The sequence below is a fragment of the Canis aureus genome, chromosome 26 (assembly GCF_053574225.1).
Source record: "Canis aureus isolate CA01 chromosome 26, VMU_Caureus_v.1.0, whole genome shotgun sequence".
Taxonomy (NCBI): Eukaryota; Metazoa; Chordata; class Mammalia; order Carnivora; family Canidae; genus Canis; species Canis aureus.
Genome location: NC_135636.1, coordinates 20,236,714 through 20,260,792, shown reverse-complemented (window position 1 = coordinate 20,260,792; position 24,079 = coordinate 20,236,714). Strand labels below are relative to the sequence as shown.

Below are 24,079 nucleotides of genomic sequence, written 5' to 3'. Positions count from 1 at the left end.
AAATTGTTTCCCCTTGTTTTGGTTCTTTAAATACATCTATAGGGGCATCTGAATGGTTTAGCAGTTGAGCTTCTGCCTTTGGCTCAGCTTGTGATCCTGGAGTCCAGGGATCAAGTCCCACATCAGGCTCCCCTCAGGGAGTGTGCTTCTCCCTCTGCCTATGTCTGCCTCTTTCTCTATGTGTCTCATGAATAAATAAATAAAATCTTAAATAAATAAATAAATCTATAAAATGGGAATAAGTAATAATAGGGCTGTGATCTAGACGAGATAACAAATATAAAATGAATAGTGCCAGGCCCATAGGAAGTGATACTATGACATTAAGTGATTCCATAGGAATCTCACTATAGACTTGGAAAGCACTTACTTTTTTTTAAGGTAATTCTATATTTTCATCTAAGAAACTATTGATCTATTTGGCATTATATAAAGTTTGAAAAGCTACACAAAATTTGAAAAGATAGTTTAGCTGCTATAGATACCTTTGTAAGGAGGATTTGGGGAAAGGTGGATTTTTGCTTACTATGAATATCCAAAAAAAATGAAATCTAAATTTTTGGATTGTTAAAATAAGGCAGTAAGTCCTCTTAGATCCAAACATAAAAGGATTTGTTTTTTTAAATATTTGCAAACCTTGAAAATAGGGAGATACGAAAATTAGCATCTATTTCATAGCAACTATGTGCTAGTAATTATTTTAAGTACTTTAAGATGAGACTGAATAGGGACACCTGGGTGGCTCTGTGGTTGAGTGTCTGTCTTCGGCTAAGGTCATGATCCCAGGCTCCTAGGATAGAGTCCCACATCAGGCTCCCCACAGGGAGCCTGCTTCTCCCTCTGCCTATGTCTTTGCCTCTCTCTGTGTGTCTCTCATGAATAAATAAATAAAATCTTTAAAAATAAGATAAAATAAAAAAAAATCAGACCCAATTAACAACTTAAGTACATTTTATAAACATAACTGTGAGTAAAAAAAATTCAAGTTGCAAAATATTACATACAGTACAGTTCCAATTAGATACAATTAAAAATAGGCAAAATTAATACTTTTAGTCTCATATACCAAACTGATAAAAATATTTTTAAAAAATCTATGGAAGTGATTATCATAAAAAGCAAGCTAGTAGTTATGTAAGGGAAGGAGGAAGAGCATGTGTAATAGAGAGGAGATCGATGGGGGGTCAAGGTTTCAGAATTGCTGGCAGGGTTGATGTCTGTACTTGTATCCTTGTACACTTATGTTTATTCACTTCTGTAGTGTAATATTATATTTCAGAATAAAAAGCAACAAAATTTTAAGAGGTGAACATTTAAAAAATTGCATAGTTTCCATACGGTATATACTGCCTTGTTTGAAATAATAACAATTGTGGTAAAGAAACCTGACTCAACCTGCATATGGAGTCTCATTCTCAGCTACCAATGCCTGATTCCACAGGCAATTTGTAGACAGGAAATGTATAGCAAATTAGTGCTCAGCAAATATACCCAACAACAAATTTAATGAAGATGGCAATGTTTCAATACCAAATGAGGAATGAAACTTGTCAAAATCATGGTGTCTATAAAGGGGAATGATACATGAAGCATTTCATCATCCTCATCATGTCTTACTAAAATAATTTTGTGCCTTTTAAATTAAGCAATTGACTTGGAAGCAATGTTTCAACTTGTGGCCTTGTATTAATAGAAGCCAAGAGAGTAATGGGGCAAAATATACTTAGTGATGAGTCAAAAGTGAAACTGGTTTGGCAGATCTATCTCACCTCAGTGGCAAATAATTAACCTACGATGAAAACTGAATCTGACTACACTGAGGTATAACTGAAGGTAAGTTTCTGAAGGCACAGCTAACTGTGAATGGGTTTATGGATCTCATGGACTATTGATTTATTATGGAGGATCAAAGGCATATATTAGCTCACTATATCACTCAACGAAGAAATTGAGTGATATATTGAGTTCATCAACTCCCAGTATTTCTAATGTTTGTTCATGAGGTTTCTAGATGGGTGCCGGATTGTATTTTCCAAAAGTGGCTGCAACATTATCCCCATTCACAATGCTCTTCTAAGTCCTTACTATTCCTCCATCATGAAATAAAATCTGATTCTCTCCATATGAAACCAGGAGAGTTTATAACTTATTTATAATCAATAAACGTTGGTAAGTATGATAGTGTATAATTTTTGAGTCTAAGGCATGAAATATAGTACTACCTCTATCTTACTTGCTAGACTACTCATTATTAAAGCCTTCAGACGCCGTATAAATTATCAACTGCCATAGGGCTGCCATGTTAGGAGGAAGCCTAAAATATTTAACACATAGAGAGTACATGGTGAGGACATGAGACTAAATGAAGGGAAAGAGACGTCCAGCTAGCGCGTTGTTGCTGCAACCCTTCAACATTGGAGGTTGTAGCTATAGCCATCATCTGACTACAACCACAATTCAAAACCAAAATCATTTACAAATTCTCTTTACCCACAAAATTCATGAGCAGTTACTTAATATTTATTGTTGTCTTAAGTCACTAAGATTTAGGTTGATTTGCCACAGGCAGTAGTTAACTGACCAACTAACTAGATTATTCTCTTAATCTTCAGGGCTTTTTGTTCTCATTGAAGGATTATGTATGATAAACAGGAGCCTTTATACATATATCCATGTGATATTTATAGTTGATTACTTCAAGTTATTTGATCAACCTTGCAAAAGTTTGATATCATGCATTTGACTTCTGACATGGTTATTCATGATCATTTTGATAAACCCATGAATGCAGACTTTTAGTCCACAATATGTAATCTGAGGTAGCATCAGCAAAACAAAACAAAACAAAACAAAACAAAACAAAACAAAAAAACTCTGAAAATTCTTCCTCCCTTAAAGCAATGAGAACACCACCAAAAATTGTCAGGTTTAAATTTTTCACAACTACAGAAATTAACCAAAGGATTGAAGTAATTTCTGAAACATTTATTTAAGAAAAATGCTGAATCTTGGTAAAAACAGTGAGTTTTGTGGCATCTTAATTTACCTCATTCCCAGTCCAGCTCCTCAGAAGCCTTAAAAACCAACAGCTAACAATCATCCCCAAAACTAACAGCCTGGCCACCACTGGTGGTGGCAAAATGGATTTAGAGTTTCTTCAAAATCCCATTCCTAGAGGAAGATCATTATTTAACCTGTCTAGTGGTTCAATGGCATACAGTACTTGGAAGGCTGTCTTGTTTGACCTGACTAGGAGTTTGCTTCATATAAGCTGCTTTTTCCTTAGAGGCATTTGTTGCAACAGAGGCAACTGTACAACATCACGGTTGCCTGGGTAGTAGATAAAGATTGGGACAAACAATAAGCAAACCAAAAAAGCTTAAAAGGAAAAGTAGGGAAATGGGATGTCCTTAAAGGATTTTGAAAAGCTCAAAGTTGTTTCTGAGAGTCTCGGATTATTCACATATGTAGGGCTGTGCCCATGCCTAGGACTGTAAGCGTGCTAAATGCTAACCTCTGACTGACCAGAGGTTCTGTATAAGCAGGAAGTGAAGGCTAAGGCAGAGTTGTAAACTGCCTGATTGACTGTTGAAGGTTTACCCCAACCAGACAGAATCCTTTAGCAAAGACTGGAAAGTTATTGGTTGCAGTTATTTAAGGAATCTCTGTTCTGTCATCAGCTATTAAGATAGCTGGATGGAGATTTCAGTGAACACACAACAAAAAATATAGACTAGAAGAGTTTTAAAGCTTTACTCTGATAAATTCTTGAGTTATCTAAGATTCGTTCCTAGCTAGATCTCTATTTTTCTCTTATAAATGGTATCTTCTTTTGGTTAATGTTTTTCTAGCTGTTTGTTGTATCAAAAGAAACATGTGTTTATCTCTATTAATTATTTCAACTACTTTAGTGCTCGCTTCGGCAGCACATATATTTCAACTCCAAATAAATATATTGGAAATGGGGTGTCTGGGTGACTCAGTCAATTAAGTGTCCAACTCTTGATTTCTGCCCAGTGTTGTGAAGTTGAGCCCTGCGTGGGGCTCTACACTGAGTGAGAAATCTGCTTAAGATTCTCTCTCTCCTTCTCCCTCTGCCCTTTCCCACTCTAAGGAAATATAGATATATCTTCTAATATGTATTAACAAGTATATGTATGTAATTTTGTGGCCTAATGAATGGTAAACTCTGCTGATCAACAGTTCCTTTAAGAAGAATATGTACTCTGTATTTTTAAAGAATAAAATTTGATCTGTATCTAATATATCAACCTTATCCATTATTCAGATCTTATCTATGATTTCTTCTTTTCTATACTTATTTTCCCATGAGTCGACAGGGGTAAAATCAAGTCTATAATTTTTGTTTCTGCTCATTTACCCCTGCATTTTTTATATTTTGCTTTATGTATTTGAGTACTATGTTATTTGTTGCATGAAATAAAACATTATGAAGGGTATTTCATCACTATGGATTGTATCTTTGATGTTACACTATGTCCCATTTGGTCCTATTCAATAGCTCTTGGCTTGAATTCCACTTATCTAATACTAATATAGTGTCTCTAACTTTTTGTTTCATTTTTATTCCCTTTTAAAGAACTTGCCTCTATATTTTTCCCTTTTACAAAAATTTCCCCATTTATACTTCCCTTTTCTTTCCTTTTTAAATCAGTGTTAATACTTTAATGCAACAAATAACATAATACCCAAATACATAAAGTATAAATAGTTCTTGATGTTATGATGTTAAAGACAACTTTTTTCTTAATTAAGAAATAATTATCATTTAAAAAATAATTGAATGTCACTTTATTTCGAGTGCATTAAGCATCCATATGTTGGATCTATTTTCTACTTTCATTTTCTTTTTTTTTTTTTAGATTTTATTTATTTATTCATGAAAGACACACAGAGGCAGAGATGTAGGCTGAGGGAGAAGCAGGTTCCTCACAGGGAGCCTGATGCGAGATTCAATCCCCAGACTGAGGATCATGCCCTGAGCCAAATATAGATGCTCAACCACTGAGGCATCCCGTCATAATCTCTTGAAATTGCATTCATCTTTTTTCTTCTTCCTCCTTCTTTGTTATTATGTGCTCTATATGTGTATAAAAATTTGTTAGATTTCCTCTATCACTTTCTCAAATCTTTACCCTCAATAGGCTACCTTTTCTCCTAATCTTTCCCTCTTGATTAATTTAGTTGTAATATCAGCTTATCTTTATACATTTCATGTTTTTTTTTTTGAAGGAGAAATTTGTTACAAGAAATTTTTCCATTTCCAAGGGTATATTGACTTCCTGTGTTGAGTATTCAGCTTTTCCTCCCTTCTACCTTCACTTCCTCTCCCCCTTCTTCTTTACTTTCCTCTTCCTTCTATTTCTATAGCCTGTTTGCATTATTGGCATGCCATTTTGTTTAATCTTCTTTATCTATTTTACAAATATTCTTTGCTGGCTTAGATTTCCTCTCTAACCTTCTCATGCTCAGTGCTCTGGCCATTTGACCCATATGGATGGCATCAATGGACTCTCTACTCTCTACCTTCCTATTGAATTTGACTTATGGTGAGAAGATTGCAGGGAAGAGGGAAGGATATTTATTCCTATACAGTTGTCATAGGACGTAGTTGTCCATGTAGCCATTCCTTCTCACTGCTTTTTTGGGAGATTTGGGGGATTTTGTTTGTTTTTATTGTTTTGGTTTTGGTCCCACAGAGCAGAGGATATAGTTTGTACCCACCATGGTACAGATATCCAAATAAATAGTACTGGTCGTTTGTCTCTGCACTATTCCTGTGAGCTGTCTTCTGAGCTTTCTTCCTCACAAATGGGATGCACTTGTTACATTTCTGTACACCTTTATTTTATACAGTTTTTCTTCAACGGTGGCAAAATTAACTTGACTGTAGTGGTGAACCAAAAGTATCCTTGTCCATCCTTATTCCTCACCCCAAGAAAATTCTAGATCATATGGGTGCTTGTGTCTTCCAATTTTCTCACAGTTTTTTTTTTCTCTGACCTGAAATCATAGTTATAAATCAATCAGATTCTGTGGGCTGAAGGAACAGTATGCCACAGAGCGTGTCCTCTGGTAGAAGTTTTCCTCGAGTGCTAGGTGTTTGCCTGTGGTTACTGAGCAGGAGCTGCCTCTCTGTACCCCCAGCCCAGTTCACTCCTCTACGTCCATGTCCATTGTTGCAAGCAATATTCTTCTCAACTTTTATATGTTTACTTTAAATCAAGGTTAGTCTATTTGTATAAAATTTTTTAAGAATCTAAAATTAAGAAACATAGTTGGCTGCATTCCTTGTTTGTAAAGTACAGCTCCTATCAGGCAGCCCTCTCCAATTATGATAACTATGCATCAAATGCTTTTGTCCTTTCAGGTTTTGCAGTAGTAACAATTCCAATGTTACCAGTTTGGTGATACTATGCTATTTCTTATGATGTTTATATATATATATATATATATATATATATATATATATATATATATATTCAACCTACCATATCTCTTACAATAAAGTAAGACTTGTGCTCTGAGACATGAGGAGAGGAACCACTTGGGAAAATATACATGGTCTGAGAACTTTGATTTCCTCAATTTTCTCTGACCAGTTCTTGCTGGCTGAGGAAGCCCTTCCATCTCCACAGAGGAATCCATCCATCCTCTACATAAAAGCCTTATATCAACTGCAAAACTTGCACATAAGGGGCAGTAATGTCCCAAGCAGTCAGTTCTTGTCAGGACACATCTACACCATTCCTCATTGCCATCAGCCCTATAATGAGATTTAGATGTCAACATAGCCCAGACAGAAAGAACATAAGATCTGACATGAAAAGAGAGTATATCCCAAAGGTATTGTAAGATTTCACCAATCTGTATTGGCCAAGGTATGGGTATCATATAAGACAATGAAATATATGGGTCTTAGACAAAGAAAGAGAAATACAACTCTTGAGTAAGACAAATTATTGACATGAGTACACTCACCTAGAATTTAAGATTTAATGCATTGGCTTGAACACTTTAAATGATACTCATAGTCTTATAGGTTAGCTAACTGAAGTTTGATCAAGTGATATTGAAATGCTGGAATATCTCTGGCATCTTGAGAAAAACTGAGACATCAGGGAAATGGAAATATTGGTGGAGATCTTGTGTGTAAATTACTCCTAGAACAATCATCTGGTTTGTCCAGGACTAAGGAGTTTCTAGGACATGGGATTTTTAATACTAACACCAGGACAGCCCGGGCAAACTGGGATGAATGGTTACTCTTAACTTCCACCCTTGAGAAACAGGAGAACAGTCTTTAAGAGGCATAAAGAAATCCATTGGTGATGGCAGTGGTGTGGGAGGTGCCGAGCACTTTAAATGCTCTCTAGTGGTTGCTTTCTCTAAGCCAGAGAGATTATGGGGACACTTTAGTGGAATTAAGTTTCTGGATGCCAGTAGGAATACTGGGTTCCCACAATCATAGAAACAGGTAGTGGGCCATGAAAGAGCAGCCCCATTCTGTGGTTATTTCCTGAATCCCAAGTAGAAAAACATAAATAGATTACTTAATAATTCACAGAATCCAGACATTGGCTCTCTGACTTATAGATTGAGAACTGTTATGGCAGGTCATATAGAATTTCCCCTTCTTCACATCTTGTCCCTCACACTCTTTCATATTGTAAAGCAAAAACAATGGTATATTTCTAGGCATATCTCTCAGTGACAGAGCTTGGTATCTCCAGAAAACAGTTGCATGATGCAGATTGTGGTTCTTACCAGTTCACCATTTAACTTTCCTATTTGACCTGTGCAAAGAGTCATATAGATTGTAAATTTCTGCATACCCAATCAGGTGGAAATGCTAATCAGAATTGTAGTTTTAGAGTGATATCTTGATATCTTTTAGAGTGATATATTGATACAAATCAATATAATTCCTGACAACTCTACAATTATTGACTTAGCTAGAGCTTTCTCTCTTGTACTTTGTAACAGGATAGTTGGAAGTAGTTTGCCTACACTTGTTGAAAACAACTGTTTCTTTTACTATCCTGCTTAAAGGATGTGTCATCTTTCCTACTTTCTAACATAAGAAACATATTTGCTTCATAACTATTAATCCATCGATGACAACCCTCCTAAATGAAAGCCATACAATTATATCGTTATATCTATTATCCTATATAAATTCCAGTGAGAAAATTATAACTAATAAATTCTCAGAGATGGAAAAATATATTAATTGAACAATAAAAACAGCTTTGTGTCAGTATCAAATTAGAACTAGAAAATAAATAAATCTAGGTTGTAAATAATATTGTACTCACCAAAGGAGGAAGAGAAGATTTGATAGTGGATGGTGGACAAGGGTATGAAGGAGTTGTTCTTTGGAAGGTGATAGAGAGCAGATTGATATTTAGGAAGGCATTCAATAGCAGAATCAGGTGTGCTTATGATAATATTCTTTCCCTTGAGAATGTGAAACTGGAAAGAAGCATCTAAGGTGCAAGGATTTGGTATTTCTATAGAAGGAATTCAATCTGTGGGTAGAAAAACTGCTTATTTGAAACATGTGGAAATTATGTTTCTTCCTGAAACAAAGGGGCTTTTTATCACTCTCCCTGGGCCTGCATAAGCAAAGCAAAACATTTTAGGTTCATGCAAACATGGCATGCAAGTCAAATATGTTTCACATGGTATTATCTGGGTAGCATTGGCTAATTTAAATTGGTTGGTGTGTGTTTGCCTGAAATTTTATTGTTGAGGTATCACTTTCTTATAGCACATGTATTTAGTGTGTTTTGGGTTGAATTTTTTTTAATGATAACAGCAAAAGAAGTCATTGTTCCAAGGTGGTTCTAACATTTCCATAGCCATGATAGCAAAGGTCATTAATTTAATATACATCCCATGAATTAAACTTCTGTAGTCCAGAAGGACCCTGGTCATCTTCATATCTCAAAGAATATCACACTGGTCCATTATATTGCTGACATAATGCTAATTCAACCTTGTGAGCTAGAAGTAATAAGTATCTTGGATGCCTTAGTAAGACGTGTATGGCCAAAAATAGAAAGTAAACCCTCAAAATCTCAGGAACCTATGATCTGGAGGATTTCAAACATCTTTTCTAAAGTGACAGACAAGTTATTACACTTATATTGCAAACCACCAAGAAAGAGGCACAATGTTTAACAGAGCTTTTATGTAGAGAGGCAGTATATACCATATTTAGGCATGAGGCTTGTTGGGCCCATAATCTAGGTTATCTTTAAGGCTGTCCTTTTGAGTGGGGTTTAGGATAAAAAGATTTCTATAGCAGCTCAGATTTTGGCTGTCTTCTTGGCTGCAATGCTGCATGGGCCTTATGATCCACCAGACCCAATAGTGTGGGCACATTTGAGGCCAGAAGAGATTTCTATGAAATCTCTGGCAAGTCTCAACAGGAGAATCACACAGTAGATTGCTAGAGTTTTAGAGTAAGGCCACTTCATCTGCAGGCAACAAATATTCTCTATTTTAAAAGCAACTTCTGGCTTGCTACTGGGCCCTAATAGACTGAATACTTGATTATAGAACATCAAGTGATTATGCAGTCTGAATTACCTGTCATGCACTGAGCATTATCTGATCCATTGAACCATAAAATTGGATGTGCACAGCAGCATTCCATTACAAAAGAGGAACCATATTTGTGAGACCATGACTGAGCAGGCTTGGAAGGCACAAATAAAATGGCTTGAGTAGATAGTTCCATTTTACCTTTCCTTTTGCTGTGCTGCCTCTCCCTCATTCCACAAATACAAACTCAAGATAAGCTCATTATGACCCGGTGGCAGATTGAGAAAAAAGCTCAAGCTTTGTTTGTGGGTAGGTTTACATGGCATGCTGGCACCAACTAGAATTAGAGTCATTGCTTTCAACTCTATTCATGAATGGCCCTCAAAAATAGTAGTGGCTGTCATATAGTTCCTACTTTTTATAGCCAGGTACAAAGATCTAAGAATCAAATGTTTGAAATGGAAGTGACTACTCTATTATGGATAAGATCCACATAAAGAACGTTTGCTTCCTTCCTCCATCTATTTTGGACTTGAGAGCTTTGAAGGTCCCAGTACTTATCATGGGAAAGTTTCCAGGCATCTGGTGATGGTTCTGATGAATGGACATTATCCTCTTTGTACCAGCATTCTGAACTTCCTGTGTCACTGAGCCAACAAGCAGAAAAGAGAACTAGTATTCTGGGTAAAGTGGTTGAATTTTATTACAAGGTAGGATTAAGGTTGGTAATATACAACATAGGCAAGAAAGACTATGTTTGGAACCTAGAGGGTTTTCTGGTAGCACCTGTTAGTACTTTCTCTGCAAATACACCTAATCAATGGATAATTGTGAACCCAGGATTCATATCTCACAGGAATAGGATTGAGTCACCATTCTACTATAATATCCCACCCAGCCAAGGTACTAATGTAGGACAAGCAAAACAAAAAATGAAGAAAGACGATTAATTAATACATTAAGTCACATCCATGGCCAGCTATAAACCATCTATCTCTAAGGGCTACAACAATCTCTTCCCAGATCTCTGGCTAATACTACATTATATTTGACATGGGAATTTCTCTTTGGAACTTTAATTTTCACAAACAGCATAGCTGGACCTCCTTGACTACGTGCATACCTTATCTGGGCACAGTTTTTTATCTCCCTTCAGTCTTGAGTTTACAGTCTGGATATTGATGGTTCCATTAACCCCACTTTCCAGTGTCTCTGGATGGAGATCCTAACTGGAGTTATGAGCTGCTGTGGCTTATAGATTGAATGAAAACTTTTCAACATATGTTAATAAATTTTCTTGTAATGGAGCTCATTTCACCCACTTTGTAGTTCATTTAGCATGTTGCCTTGGTTGTGGTGTTTGTCAACCATTAATATGATTCTCAAATTCATGAATTCTATCTAGATGTGTTTCTGGTCATGAAAATTAACACATGGCTCTTGTAATGTTGCTTAAATATCCTTTCCCAGAGTGAAACTCACTGTCAGACTATCTCAGAGAGAAGAAGAAATGGGTGAATCTTTTGTGAAATATAAGAGTTTTAATTACTGTGTTATTTCTGGATATTAAGAGTCAGATTGGTATGAAGGATTCCCTTAAGGGAGTTCACATTTCGTTTGTTTTTGGTAATTCTTGTTTTTAATTCCTGGTGGTTATTCATTAAAATTCTATTTTTTTTTTTTGCATCCTCTCAGAAGGAAACACAATACACATTGTCCAGATAAGAAACCAAAAATTGAGTAAAGATGCTGTTGAAAAATTGAATAGGGAAATAAGTGGAATAAAAATTGTGAAAATGTGTCTTTCCCAAATACCCTATGTCATCTGACTCTTCTTCCAATTATCAAACATATTCCTTAGCATACAAAAATGTTTCCAATTCATGTTATAAAGGTAGTTTAGCCATAATATTGAAATTATTGTTCACTGCATATTTCATCATTGGGCAACATTAAACACACTATCTCATTATTTCACAACAACCATTAAGTATCAGATAATATTTTATGCATACCTTATGGATGAGAAAAGTAAGGCTTAAAGCAGTTGAGAAACCTGTTAAGAGTATGAGTCAGTATGTCAACTTAGATATATTTGTTGCATGAGACAATTGATAAAAAGTCTGTGCTTCCCCTGACTAGTAAATAAAAGTTCATTTGGTTGGAGTGAGAGTGAATTTCATAAAGAGAAGAACTTAAGCATGAGTGAGTTCTTAAGATGGAATTAGAGAGTCTACCTTCTGACTAACTTCTAGATCAAGGGCTAATGAACAGAAAGTCTGGACAGAAATGAGGGCCTTCCAAGGGCAGAAAAAGCTTGTTCCCAAATCAAGAGTAGGCTTATAATCCTGAGATTACAGCAATAGGAAGTACCATAGAAATGTCCTCTGTGCCAGAATGATCCATAGAGTAGAAATGGAAACAAGACAGGTATAGCTAGTATATAATGAAGTTGCTCTCAGTCTCACACTCTGGTCTTCTGATGTCTCAGAGAGGTGTGGGAAAAGATGAAAATGTTTCTCATGCCAGAAGATGAATGACAACCCACCTAAAGTATCTTTACATTGTGGACAAAGAGATGGTAAAGTGATTTGCATTATTTCTTGAAGTTGAGAACATCTTGGCAAAAAAGCATTATGAATAGGTGACTACCAAAGATGAGTGTGATAAACTACATTATGGAAAGTGGCAATAGAGAGAGGACTTCAAATGACCAGTTAAATACTCAACATTGACACAATACAAGCTATCCAGTAAATAGGATCTTGCATCAGGGAGGAAGACAGAGAGGAATAACACTAAATTAACAAGGTTTCCCTCCAAAGAGGCACCTAGCTACTTGCAGATTAGTTAGGCAGCCTGTTGATCTTGGCTGTGTTGGTTCATATGCTTGGGTGTTGGCTGGCTATTGACTGATCTAGTATGGACTTGGCTGGAGTGTAATGTATGATACAGTTTTGCTCCATATCTCTCATCCTCTAGTAGACTAGCTCAGGCGTGTTCTCATGACAGTTGTATAAGGACAAGAGAAGAAGCAGAAATGTACATGCTGTTTTGTAATTCTCTGCAAACATCACACCTGCTAACATCCTATTGGACACAACTAATCACAGGGCTGCATTCAGAATCAAGGCGTGGGGGAAATAAGCTTCTCTTCAGGGAAAAGAGCTAGGAAGTATTGTGACTCATGGACAAGTTGGAGGGGTGGGGGAGAAGAGAGTACATGAAATTATGAGAAATTGGAATCATTAAATACTCATTCTATCATAGGAGGGAAAGGAAAGGATGGGTGGGTGAAACTGAAAGATCTGCCAGGAGTGGTAGTACATAAGGATTTAATTAAGGAATAAACAGTAATAAAGAACAGCGAACAGTTTCAGATGCAGAGATCAAAAATTTTTCATTTCCATCTCCCATTAGAAACCTAGATTTAGAGGAAATCCTCAGAATCATTTGGTTCTTGCCTAATTAAATATCCATTAGGAGAAAATTCATATCCTCTGCCTCCCTCAGTTTTCATTGTCAATTTTTTCCTATATTAAGCTGTCATTATTTGTTTCCTTTAAGCATATTCTTCTTTGTCTTTGCTAAACTAGAGAAAAGCAGTTTATAATCTTTCATTGACTCAAAAAAACATTTCCCTTCTTGATTGGCTATACCAATTTCTTAGCTAGTCTATTTACCGGAAATATTTGCCTGATAAACTTTGATCATTTATATAAGCTTGCCTAATACGTAAAAAAAATTCCCCCAAATCCTTTCTAGTTGCAAGAAAAAAAATTAGTCTTTAATATACCAATAAGAACCTGATCACTGTGGCGAGAAGTGGAAACATACTTCCAATGTTTCTTGGCATACTCCTCTTTACATAACCTAGAATCAAATTAATATATTAGCGGTCTCATTACCAGGCTGTTTATAAAACCTTGGGTCCAATCTGGCTCCTGGATCCTGTCCTGTTGTCTTTATGCCCAGGCAGCCACCCCCACCCCCCGCATCTTGACTGATACAATTTCTCCTGAAAATGAGTGAGACATTCATTTAACCTTCCATTTTCAAATTCCAGTTCACTGTAGACAGCTGTGAACTTCATGCTGAATTACCTGTTCTATGACCCAAATCCTGAAAAAAATGAAGGCTGGTATTAATTTTGATGGAGATACCTCTTTCTTTGGAACAACTACTTCCAATTTTAAAAGCACACTTTCCCATTTCCTGAAGCATAGTGTCTTTACTATAGTTCCATCTTCCTTCAGTTATCAATCTCTCAACTCCAATTGAGAAATGAATAGTCTAAAATTGGCTTTTGTCTAGGGAAGGTGTATACTTTTTAAATTGCCTTTGTCTGATTTTGGTATTAGAGTAATGTGAGCCTCATAAAATGAGTTGGTGACTATTCCTTCACTTTCTATTTCTAGAGAAGTCTATCTAGAATTGGAAATATTTCTAAAATTTTTATAGAATTCACCAGTAACACCATTTGGGCCTAGAGACTTCCTTATTAGGGCTGTAAAATAAGGACTAAGTAAATATCTTTAATAGTTTTAAGATTATTCATGTTATCTATTTCATCCTAAATTGTGAACAATTGTGGTTTTTGAGGAGTTGGTTCATTTCATATAAGTTCTCAAATTATGTATATAGAACTGTTCATAGCATTACTTTTATCTTTTTTAAGTCAATGGGTATCTATAGTGATATTCTTTATTTCAGTACTAATTTGTGAGTAATTTATATTCTGTTTCTGTTATCATTCTTGCCAGAAACACATCCATTTTATTTATTTTTTCAAAAGGCCAGCTTTTGATTTCTTTGATCTTTTTTCCTGTTTTTTTCATTGGTTTGTTTTAAAATTTCAGTAATCTTGTATTTTTTAATTATTATTTCCTTCTTTTTTTGAGTTTATTTTGCTCTTGTATGGTTAAACAGTGGGAAGACTGGAAAGAAAAAAATAAAACATTAATCTTCAAGCTTGGTGGTACTTTAAATTATGATCTTCTTGCTAAATCTGTGTGCTATTACTTATCTTTTACGGTCCTCAAATATCTGACCTATGTATTCTTCCTAGGGTTTTGGTAGTATTAAATCAAAGAGAACACAGGATATACTTTTATTGGCTACTCAAACACATATTGGTATTTCTTTTCATGATGTGATTTTCTTTTTTGCTTTAAAGATTTATTTATTTATTTTTAAGGAGACAGCACAAGCAGGGGCAGGAGCAGAGGGAAAGGTATACATCCTTTAGCAGACTCCCAGCTGAGTACAGAGCCCAATGTGGGGCTCAATCTCACGATGCTATGGCCATGACCTAATCTGAAACTGAGAGTTGGATGCTTAACCCACTGTGCCACCCAGGCACCCCTAGCACAGTCAACTCTAAGCTAATGAAGGTAAACACTAGTGGTGGTAATACCAAAAAAAAAAAATATATATATATATATATATATATATATATATACACACACACATATAAATATATATCCATTTGAGTCTGTTTTTGTGTATGTGTGTATATGTATATATACACACAGTATATGTATATGTGTATATACAATATATACATACACATATATATAAATTTAATTAATTAACATACACTGTATTATTGGTTTCAGAGGTAGACGTCAGTGATTCATCAGTCTTATGTGACACCCAATGCTCATTACATCACATCACATGCCCTCCTGAATGTCCATTACCTAGTTACCCCATTCCCCCACCCCCTCCCCTGCATCAACCCTCTGTCTCCTGTGATCAAGAGTCTTTTATGATTTGCATCTCTTTCTGATTTCAACTTGTTTTATTTTTTCCTCTCTTCCCCAATGATCCCTTGTTTTTTCTTAAATTCCCCATATGAGTGGGATTGTATGATAAATGTCTTTCTCGGACTCAGTTATTTTGCTTAGCATAATACCCTCTAGTTCTATCCATGTCTTTGCAAATGATAACATTTCATTTTTTGGCTGAGTAGTATTCCATTATATATATATGTATGTGTGTGTGTGTGTGTGTGTACACACACACATACACCACATCTTCATCTGTCCTTGGACATCTGGGCTCTTCCCATAGTTAGGTTATCGTCGATATTGCTGCTATAAACATTGAGGTGTAGGTGCCCCATCAGTCACTACATTTGTTCTTTGGAGTAAATATCCAGTAGTGCAATTGCTGGTTGTAGGGTAGCTCTATTTTCAACTTTTTGAGAAACCACTATACTGTTTTCCAGAGTGGTTGCACCAGCTTTCATTCCCACCAACAATGTAAGATGGTTTCTCTTTCTCTGAATCTTTGCCAATATCTGTCCTTTCCTGACTTGTTAATTTTAGCCAGTCTGACTGGTGTGAAGTGGTATCTCATTGTGATTGTGATTTGTATTTCCCTGATGGCAAATGATGTTGAGCATTTTTTCGGTTGGCCATTCATAGGTCCTCCTTGGAGAAATGTCTGTTCATGTCTTCTGCCCATTTCTTCATTGGATTATTTGTTCCTTGGGTGTTGAGTTTGATAAGTTCTTTATAGATTTTGGATACTAGCTCTTTATCTGATAAGACATTTGCAAATACCTTCTCTCACTCTGCTATGTGTCTTTTGATTTTTGTCAACTATTTCCTTTACTTCACAAAAGCTTTTTATCTTGTGGAAGTCCCAGTAATTCACTTTTGTCTTTGTTTCCCTTGCCTTTGGAGATGTGTCTAGCAAGAAGTTGCTGTGGCCGAGGTCACAGAAGTAGCTGCCTGTGTTCTTCTCTAGGATTTTGATGGATTCTTCTCGCACATTTAGATATTTCATCCATTTTGAGTGTGTTTTTGTGTATGTTGTGAGGAAATCATCCAGTTTCACTTTTCTGAATATGGCTGTCCAATTTTCCCAGCAGCATTTGTTGAAGAGATTGTTTTTTTTTTTCCATTGGATATTCTTTCCTGCTTTGTTGAAGATGAGTTGACCATAGAGCTGAGGGTCCATTCGGGTTCTCTATTCTCTTCCATTGATCTATATGTCTGTTTTTGTGCAGTACCATACTGTCTTGATGTTACAGCTTTCTATTTTACAAAGATGAGCCATGACAGAAGACCTGTGCAGTTCTATATTTTTGTAATGTATTAGTTGACATTAAACAGGGAGTTTAATTTTGTCTTTGCTAAATAGTATCTTATTTAGCTAGACACATCAGTCATATCTGTTAATATCATGTGGAGTCTTAAATTTATCATCCAAACAATTAGCTATTCTTCTAGTTTTGTGCAAAAACTTAATAATCCCATCATTTAATTTAATTTAATTTAATTTAATTTAATTTATTTAAGAGGTTTAGAAATTTGTTGCATAGGAAAGATACAGGAATATATCCCTTTATAATAGCATTAGAAGCCTTTTTTTTCAAGTGAGCCTTGTTCTATTAGACAATCCTGAATTCCCACTTTTCTTCTTGTCCTCAAAGGTATTAAAGAATTCCTGGTCAAATAACTTATTGAAATAAAAGTTCCGTCTGTATATCTGTTCATCTATCTACCTATCTAACTACATATATATTTGTTTATTTATATATAAACTCTACATATAAACTGGCTAATATTTTACTTAGGAAAGAAATGAGATTAATTTGGTAGTATTTATTATAAAGAAGTAATATCCCGATTTATAAATGAGGGAACTGAGACACAATGAGAGCAATAAGTTTATCCAAAGTCAAATATCTAAGAAGTAGTGGACCAGGAAGTAGAAGTTAGGAAATCTAACTCTAAAATCTGTGACATTTCCATGAGATTGCTGTGATAAGCAGCCTGTATGATGGTGTCCAGTGATCCCATTCTCCTGGTATTCACAAACTAGTAGAATCCCCTTCTCTTGAGTAATTTGCTTCTGAACAATAGAATACAATGGCACAACACTAGCAGTTGGTATACAAAATGCTTACTTAGGCCAATTGACACTTAAACTGATGTTCATAGGACTTATATATGATTTCTGAAATACATTCTTCAAATTCATTTAACTTGTGTAGCTGAATTGGGATTGAATCTAGATTTTATATTTTCAGAATTTGTGTTCTCTCCTCATGTACCAACTTTACTGTGTTGCTTATTATGAGATCAAAGTTACTTTAATGTGTTAAAAATTTCAGAACTGCTTGTTTATTATGCATATTCTGTTCTTTGATACATACATATTCACATTAGTTCCATCTATCTAGGTTTCCTCTCTAGTGGTTCTTGCTGTGAATTACTGAACACTTTCTTTCTATGTTGTGACTGTTCTCTTTATTAGAAGGGAGTTTTATAGTTTTATCTATATTGAACAAAGTGTTAGACACATGTGCATGACCATAATGAAACGTAATTCTTTATGCATCTGCTTCACAGTAGGATGCTCTAGCAATATCAATGGAAAGAATGTTTGGGGGCTTTCTCAATCATTCAAGAAATCTCATGAGGACAGAGCAGACCTTGGAGGATATTTTTCCCCAAGACACTTTTGGTAGAGAAGGTTTATAGGACAGTGTCCTAAAGGTCAGTTTTTATCAGAAATATAATTTACACCAACACTAAGCCAAGAAATTAGAGCTTAATCACTGGTTCAGTAAGTCACTAAGAAGAGAAAAACCCATGAGAGTACCATTGGATTGTCAATTGGAAAGGCTAGGGCAGCTTCTCTTCTGAATTGGGGGTCAAGTGAGTGGAAAGGATATGACAAAGGCAAAATGAGTGTGAGTGCTCCATGGCTGGAGTTGAGCTACTCTCATGTTTGTGACAGTGTGTTCCTGAAAACTAGAAGCAGGCAGTGAACTTATCTGAACTAGGCCAGATACAATCAATTCAGCATGTGTTTAGAGACTATTCTAGGTGCACATTTGGGAATATCTACTTGTGTTTTTCAGCACCCCCTACCTCCCTTTAACTTATTACTCCTCAAGGCTATAGAACATTGAGATTTGGCTTTCAACTGATGTGGTTAAAGAGGAAAAACAGCCAGCCTTAATTACATTAGGAATCTAGGCAGAACCTAGTTTTAACTGGTCTCCTCTTCTTCAACTTTTGTAGGCCAGATGTTTTTTCAGTAACCCTCATGAAACTGTGCATCATACACAGATCTTATAGTCTGCAGCAAAATTTCTTTTGTTCTTTTAATTTGGCTAGAGATATAATCTGTGAGCAACCTCAATACATAAGAATGAGAAACCACTTCTGTTTTGATGGTTTTTTTTTTTTTTCAAACCTAAATGATCTAAATGAATAGTGCTATGGCAAAGAGCTCATCCTACTAAGGCCAACTTGGTAGTAGGCCACCTAGATGCTATCAATTTTGCATTCCCAGCTGGTGTCCCTGTGTAGTTTTAATAGGAAGTCCTGCGCGTGGCCCTTACAAATTCCCCACTGCTTGCTGAGATGGATTAAAAGATGCAAACTCACTGAAATACGCCAAGGAATATAATGGTCTCTACAGAAGATCTGGCTGTGTCAACCAACAAAAAGTTCCAGCTGTGGCAGCCGTGTGGAACAAAGGGAACTCTTGGCTTAATGTGGAGTACATGCTTCTGACGTTCCAGTTCAGGCAAGAAATAAATAAAGCTATTACAAAGCCCTTGACCAGATGTGTCTAACATAGTCTAAAATGTGTTTGCACAGAAACTTCACTATCAACGTGGCTCATTCTTACGGCAATGGACATCTGTTCCTGAAGGTTAATGGGGGGTGCAGTCCATAATCACAATAAAGACCTGATCTGGCTGGCCTCTGAACTGCCTTTTCCCTGGCTGCTGTTGTTCACATTAATCTGCATAGTCTCGGTCATGTGTGGGTCAATGATTTATTTAACACAGAATCTAAATGCTTCTGTGTCATGGAATCAAACTCTGTCCAATAGTCAAAGACTTGAAACTTTTCATTTGTTTTCCAGGAGCAATTGTGCACATTCCCCATAGATAACTTGACACTGTTATGCCCTGTCACAGTTTACATCTGTCTTTGACTTATATTGTTCCTAAGGTTAGCTATTGATCATTATTCTCACATGAATCCTTCATTACTCTAATTGGAACCATTTATAAACACATTCCTTGGACAGATGACAAAAGGATCCATGATAGACAACTTCTTATTCAAAACAGCTGTTCAGTATGTAAATCAAAAGCTGTTAAAGATTGTATTGAGCTGAGAACAATTATACAAGTTTCTAGCCTGTTGTGAATTAAAATGACTGCATTAGAACTTAAGGGATTTGTAAAGGGAGTCTTTCTTTTCAAGAATGCCAGTTCAAATATAGCTCAGGTCATTGACAAGTAATATTACGTAAAAATAATGGAAAACAAATCTATGCTCTCAGCTTTATTGTTAATAGATGATATCTTCTGAAAGCACTATTTACTATCGACAATCTTTGGTTACCCTATCTGAAAACCTAAGGCCTAAAAGGTCTTAACTAAATTAAGGAACTACTAAGAACTGATTTTAAATTTCAGAATTTAGGAACTGTTGATCATTTTAGGCACACTATAAGATTTTCTTTAAGTTACTTTAGTTCTGTTTATACACACATGTGCAGATCGCCAGGGTTTCTTCTTCCCATTTTTATCTGGAAATAAGATAAAAGTCAAAACTGAGTAATCATGTAGAGGACTATGGAAACAAAATGATTACAATGGATAACTAATACTTATTGGCTGTTTGGTCTATGCCAATCACTATTCTAAGTACTACAATAAGTATTAGCTCATTTATTTTTCATAATAACCCCAAGAGGTAAGAACTATTATAATCATTATCTCATAGATGAGAAAATTAAGCCAGTGAGATTAAATACCTTCACCCAATAAGTATAAACATCACGTAGCCCATATCAATCTCAGAATGTCCAAACAAAAGTCTATATTCCTTTGCTATATTTTCTCCAAGGCAGGCATGTTGAATGCCAATATCTAGTCAAGTAAATTAAGGTTGGTTATCAATCTACAATTTTAAAGATAGACACATAGGTAAATGATAGATGCAAAGACAGATGAGGGACACTAGTATCTATTGAATGCCTCCATTATCTTCAGTACTTACAATTTTTAATTTAATTTCCCATTTTTAAAAGGTAAATTTTATTAGCCCCATTTGTTTTAACATGAAGACCTTGATATATAGCAACTAAGCTGAATTTCTAATTCCTCTCACCTATTCTAAATCATGTTGCAGGACTGCAGCAGGTTCTCTAGGCCTTTGGGGGAAATTGGTATCTTCATGTGACTCTCATTTCAGATATGATTAGGCATGTGGAATCAGAATCCTATGTAATACAAAAAGTCAGTTAATATAAATGTTTAAATTTGACTTCAGAATATTTTTACCATTACATATTTTTATATGTGTGATGTAACAGAGAAAGAACAAAGAGAGTTTTGTTGAGTTCAATTCCAATAATAAAGCTGAAGTTAGTGTCAGAATTATATCTGTTTCGTCGAGATATAAGCTTGTAACAACCTTCTCATCTCCAGCTTCTCTCCCAAAACAGGTAATGGAGCAAGGGAAAGAAAACCAGCTTTGAATTAAATGGAACAGGGGAAAATTTTTGAGATGATTTACTATCCCTGATTATGTAATGCTACCATTTTTGATATACCTGATTATGTAATGCTACTATTTCAGCAATTACTCAAATAGCTTATTTAAGCCCATAAAAAGCTATGTGATAAATATCTAAAATATTTGCATTAATATTTGTGAAATGTGTGTGATAAATGTTTTATAAAATATTTGTGATAAAAATTCTGGCTGACTGAATACTTCAAGGATTCAAGGAAAAGTAGAAATAGCCAACTAAACAAGACAGATCTCTATCCTGTTCTTGTTCCTTGTATTTTCCATTAAATTTATTTCTCTTTTATTCTTTAACTTGTTCCTGATCCTAATTCAGTATTACAGTAGACATGCCCTCTTGACATCAATAATTAATTCCCTCAGCCCTCTTTGTAAATGACTATAATTCTGTTTGTCTTTCTTTTTTAAAAATATTTATTTATTTATTTCAGAGAGAAAGAGAGAGCAGGGGTTGGGGAAGAGGCAGAGGGAGAAGGAGAGAGAGTCCAAGAGTCCCAAGCGGACTCCATGCTGAGTATAGAGCCGGACATGGGGCTCGATGCCATGTCAACTCTTAATCTTCAATTTAAGGAGAGGTGGGATAACATTAAGAGATTAAGCCTACTTTGATCAGTACAACATAACTTCTTTCTTTCACCCTTTAATGTAGTTATCAACTGAAAAACTCAGTTTTTAAATTAATTACATGTGGTTTAAAACACTATTTCAATCACTATGTCAATCTATTAATTAAAAATGTGATTAGGTAATAACTTCTATGTCTACATTACCTTATTTTGCCCCCACTACCATACTACAAGAACCCTGTCAGAAGAGACCAGGCCTGATACCTCCTCCTATTTCCACATAAGGTTTTAGTTGCCCTGTTTCAATAAAATACTTTCATTTAACTTGGTAAATAAAACTGAAGAAAGGAAAAGGGAAATTAAGTGAATTGGTATCTACTGAGTACTTACTAGGTACCAGGGAGTATGGCAGGTACATTTGGCTACATCTAGATGAATGAAGCAATATAAAATATGAGCTTTAGAAACATACAGATTGGAGTCAAGCCTTGTTTTGAAGGTCTCTTTACCTCTCTGTGTCTCAGCTTTCAAATGTATAAAATAGGATATGAGAAGCATCTGATTTATGGGATTGTGGTAAGGCTTTGATGAAATATCATATGTTACAGTACCTACCTACATGTAGAAGTGCCTAAAAGTAAAATAGTATTAGTTTATGACTAGTCTTATTAGTGTGCTATTTTCTCAATAATGCTGCATAACAAAACACACAAAACTCAGTGGCTTACAGCAGTAAATACTAATATTCTATTTCCATTTTTTTAGACCAGCATGGGATCTGCCTTTGTAGACTATGTTTGACTGGCCTTGGCTCGGAACTATAGGCTGAGTACAGGTCTGCTCCAACTGTCTCATCCTCCTTGTCCAAATCAGAAAACTAAAATACATTATTCTTATAGCAGAAAACAGAGAGCTACAGAGCAAGCCCAAATTCACAAGCACAATTCAAATCTCTGCTTAAGGAACATCTGCTAACATCCCACTGACCAAAGCAAGTTACACAGCCAAGTTGAAAGTTAAAATGTGAACATGGGGGAAAAGAGCAAATATTTGCTAAAAAGTGATTCAATCTGCCATAATAGTTATTTTGGCATGTAATTTCAATCTTTTTAAAAATTCAATTATCTAAATACAATCTAAGTTATCTACATCTGAAAATCTATAGTTTGGCTAATTTTATTTAAAAAACTATACAAGTGACTAATTTTAAAGTTGCTTAAGAAAAAAAATAAAAAAATAAAAAAATAAAAATAAAGTTGCTTAAGGAAAAAGTAAGAGTTTGGTGTGCCTTGGTGGCTCAGTTGGTTAAGTGGCCAACTCCTGATTTCAGCTTAAATCATTAATCTCAGGGTCCTGGGATGGAGCCCCATGTCAGGCTCCACATTCATTGGGAAGTCTGCTTGAGATTCTCTCTCCCTCTTCTGCTGCTCCTCACCTCACTTTCACATGCATGCACACTTTCTCTCTAAAATGAGTAAATAAATCTTAAAAAAAGAAGGGCTCAAATAAGGTATAGCTAATTAATTATGAAATCCCCCAAAGATGAACAATATAAAAAGATAGGCAAATGATGGTCATGAATAATATATTTAATAAACAACTCACCATTCCAAACCTTTCTGTTTTATGCTATATGGGAAACATTGTTACTCTGTGTTTTGGAATGTCAAAGGAACAGGAGACAGGGACCCAATTTTCTGTGCCATTATGGCAGTTGGAAGCCAATTGTTTTTCTGTTTCTTAGTGTAATATTCATATGTGATTGGGCCTTTTCCACCCATTGGCTTTACCTAGTAATTTAATCATGCTTTTGAACAGAACAATTGTTTTTGGGTGTCTACTCTATGCCAGGCTCTGTGCTAGTTATTGGAGAAATAACTGTTGACTCTGAGCAGCTTTCCAAATTGGAAACTTCTATTACATGAGTGGAAAAATAATTGATTTCTTTAAATTCCACAAAGCCATGAATGAAGAACAAAAGACATAATTTAGAAAAGGCTATGTGTAACCCTGAACATTTTGCATGTATATATGTGTAGCATATTCCCAGGAGAACATGGAATGAGACAAAACTGAGGGTTCCTAGGTGGACTCTAATTGCTTCAACTGCATTGTGTAAAGAGTGGGCATTTCTTATAGCATGGGCATACTGTAATTTCTCTCAGTTGGGTTTTTAATGAGATGTTTCATTGTTAGAATCCTTGTAATTTTTGTTTCTGTTGAAAAATGTTAATTAGCAGGTATTTATTGATTTTGAGGGCTTGTGCTAAGTGTTTTCACACATCTCAATTCCAGTGAGTCTAGAATCACCACACTTACACAGGCTTCAAACTGAAGTTTCTCAGAGCAGACCTCTGC

At 35.5% G+C, this 24,079-nt stretch overlaps 1 long non-coding RNA gene across 7 annotated transcripts in view; it reads right to left on the bottom strand.

Annotated features, from left to right (window-relative positions):
• Positions 1-24,079, bottom strand: part of LOC144297973 (uncharacterized) — a 296,926-nt gene that overhangs the window by 50,653 nt on the left and 222,194 nt on the right. For 6 of the 7 annotated variants that reach the window (XR_013364924.1, XR_013364934.1, XR_013364933.1 and 3 more), the window contains 2 exons: positions 20,733-20,844; positions 19,889-20,148 (listed from right to left, as the gene is read on the bottom strand). This is a non-coding gene — a long non-coding RNA (uncharacterized LOC144297973). Of the gene's footprint in view, positions 1-19,888; positions 20,149-20,732; positions 20,845-24,079 lie in introns of those variants that run through there. The other variant, XR_013364927.1, reaches the window with a different exon arrangement.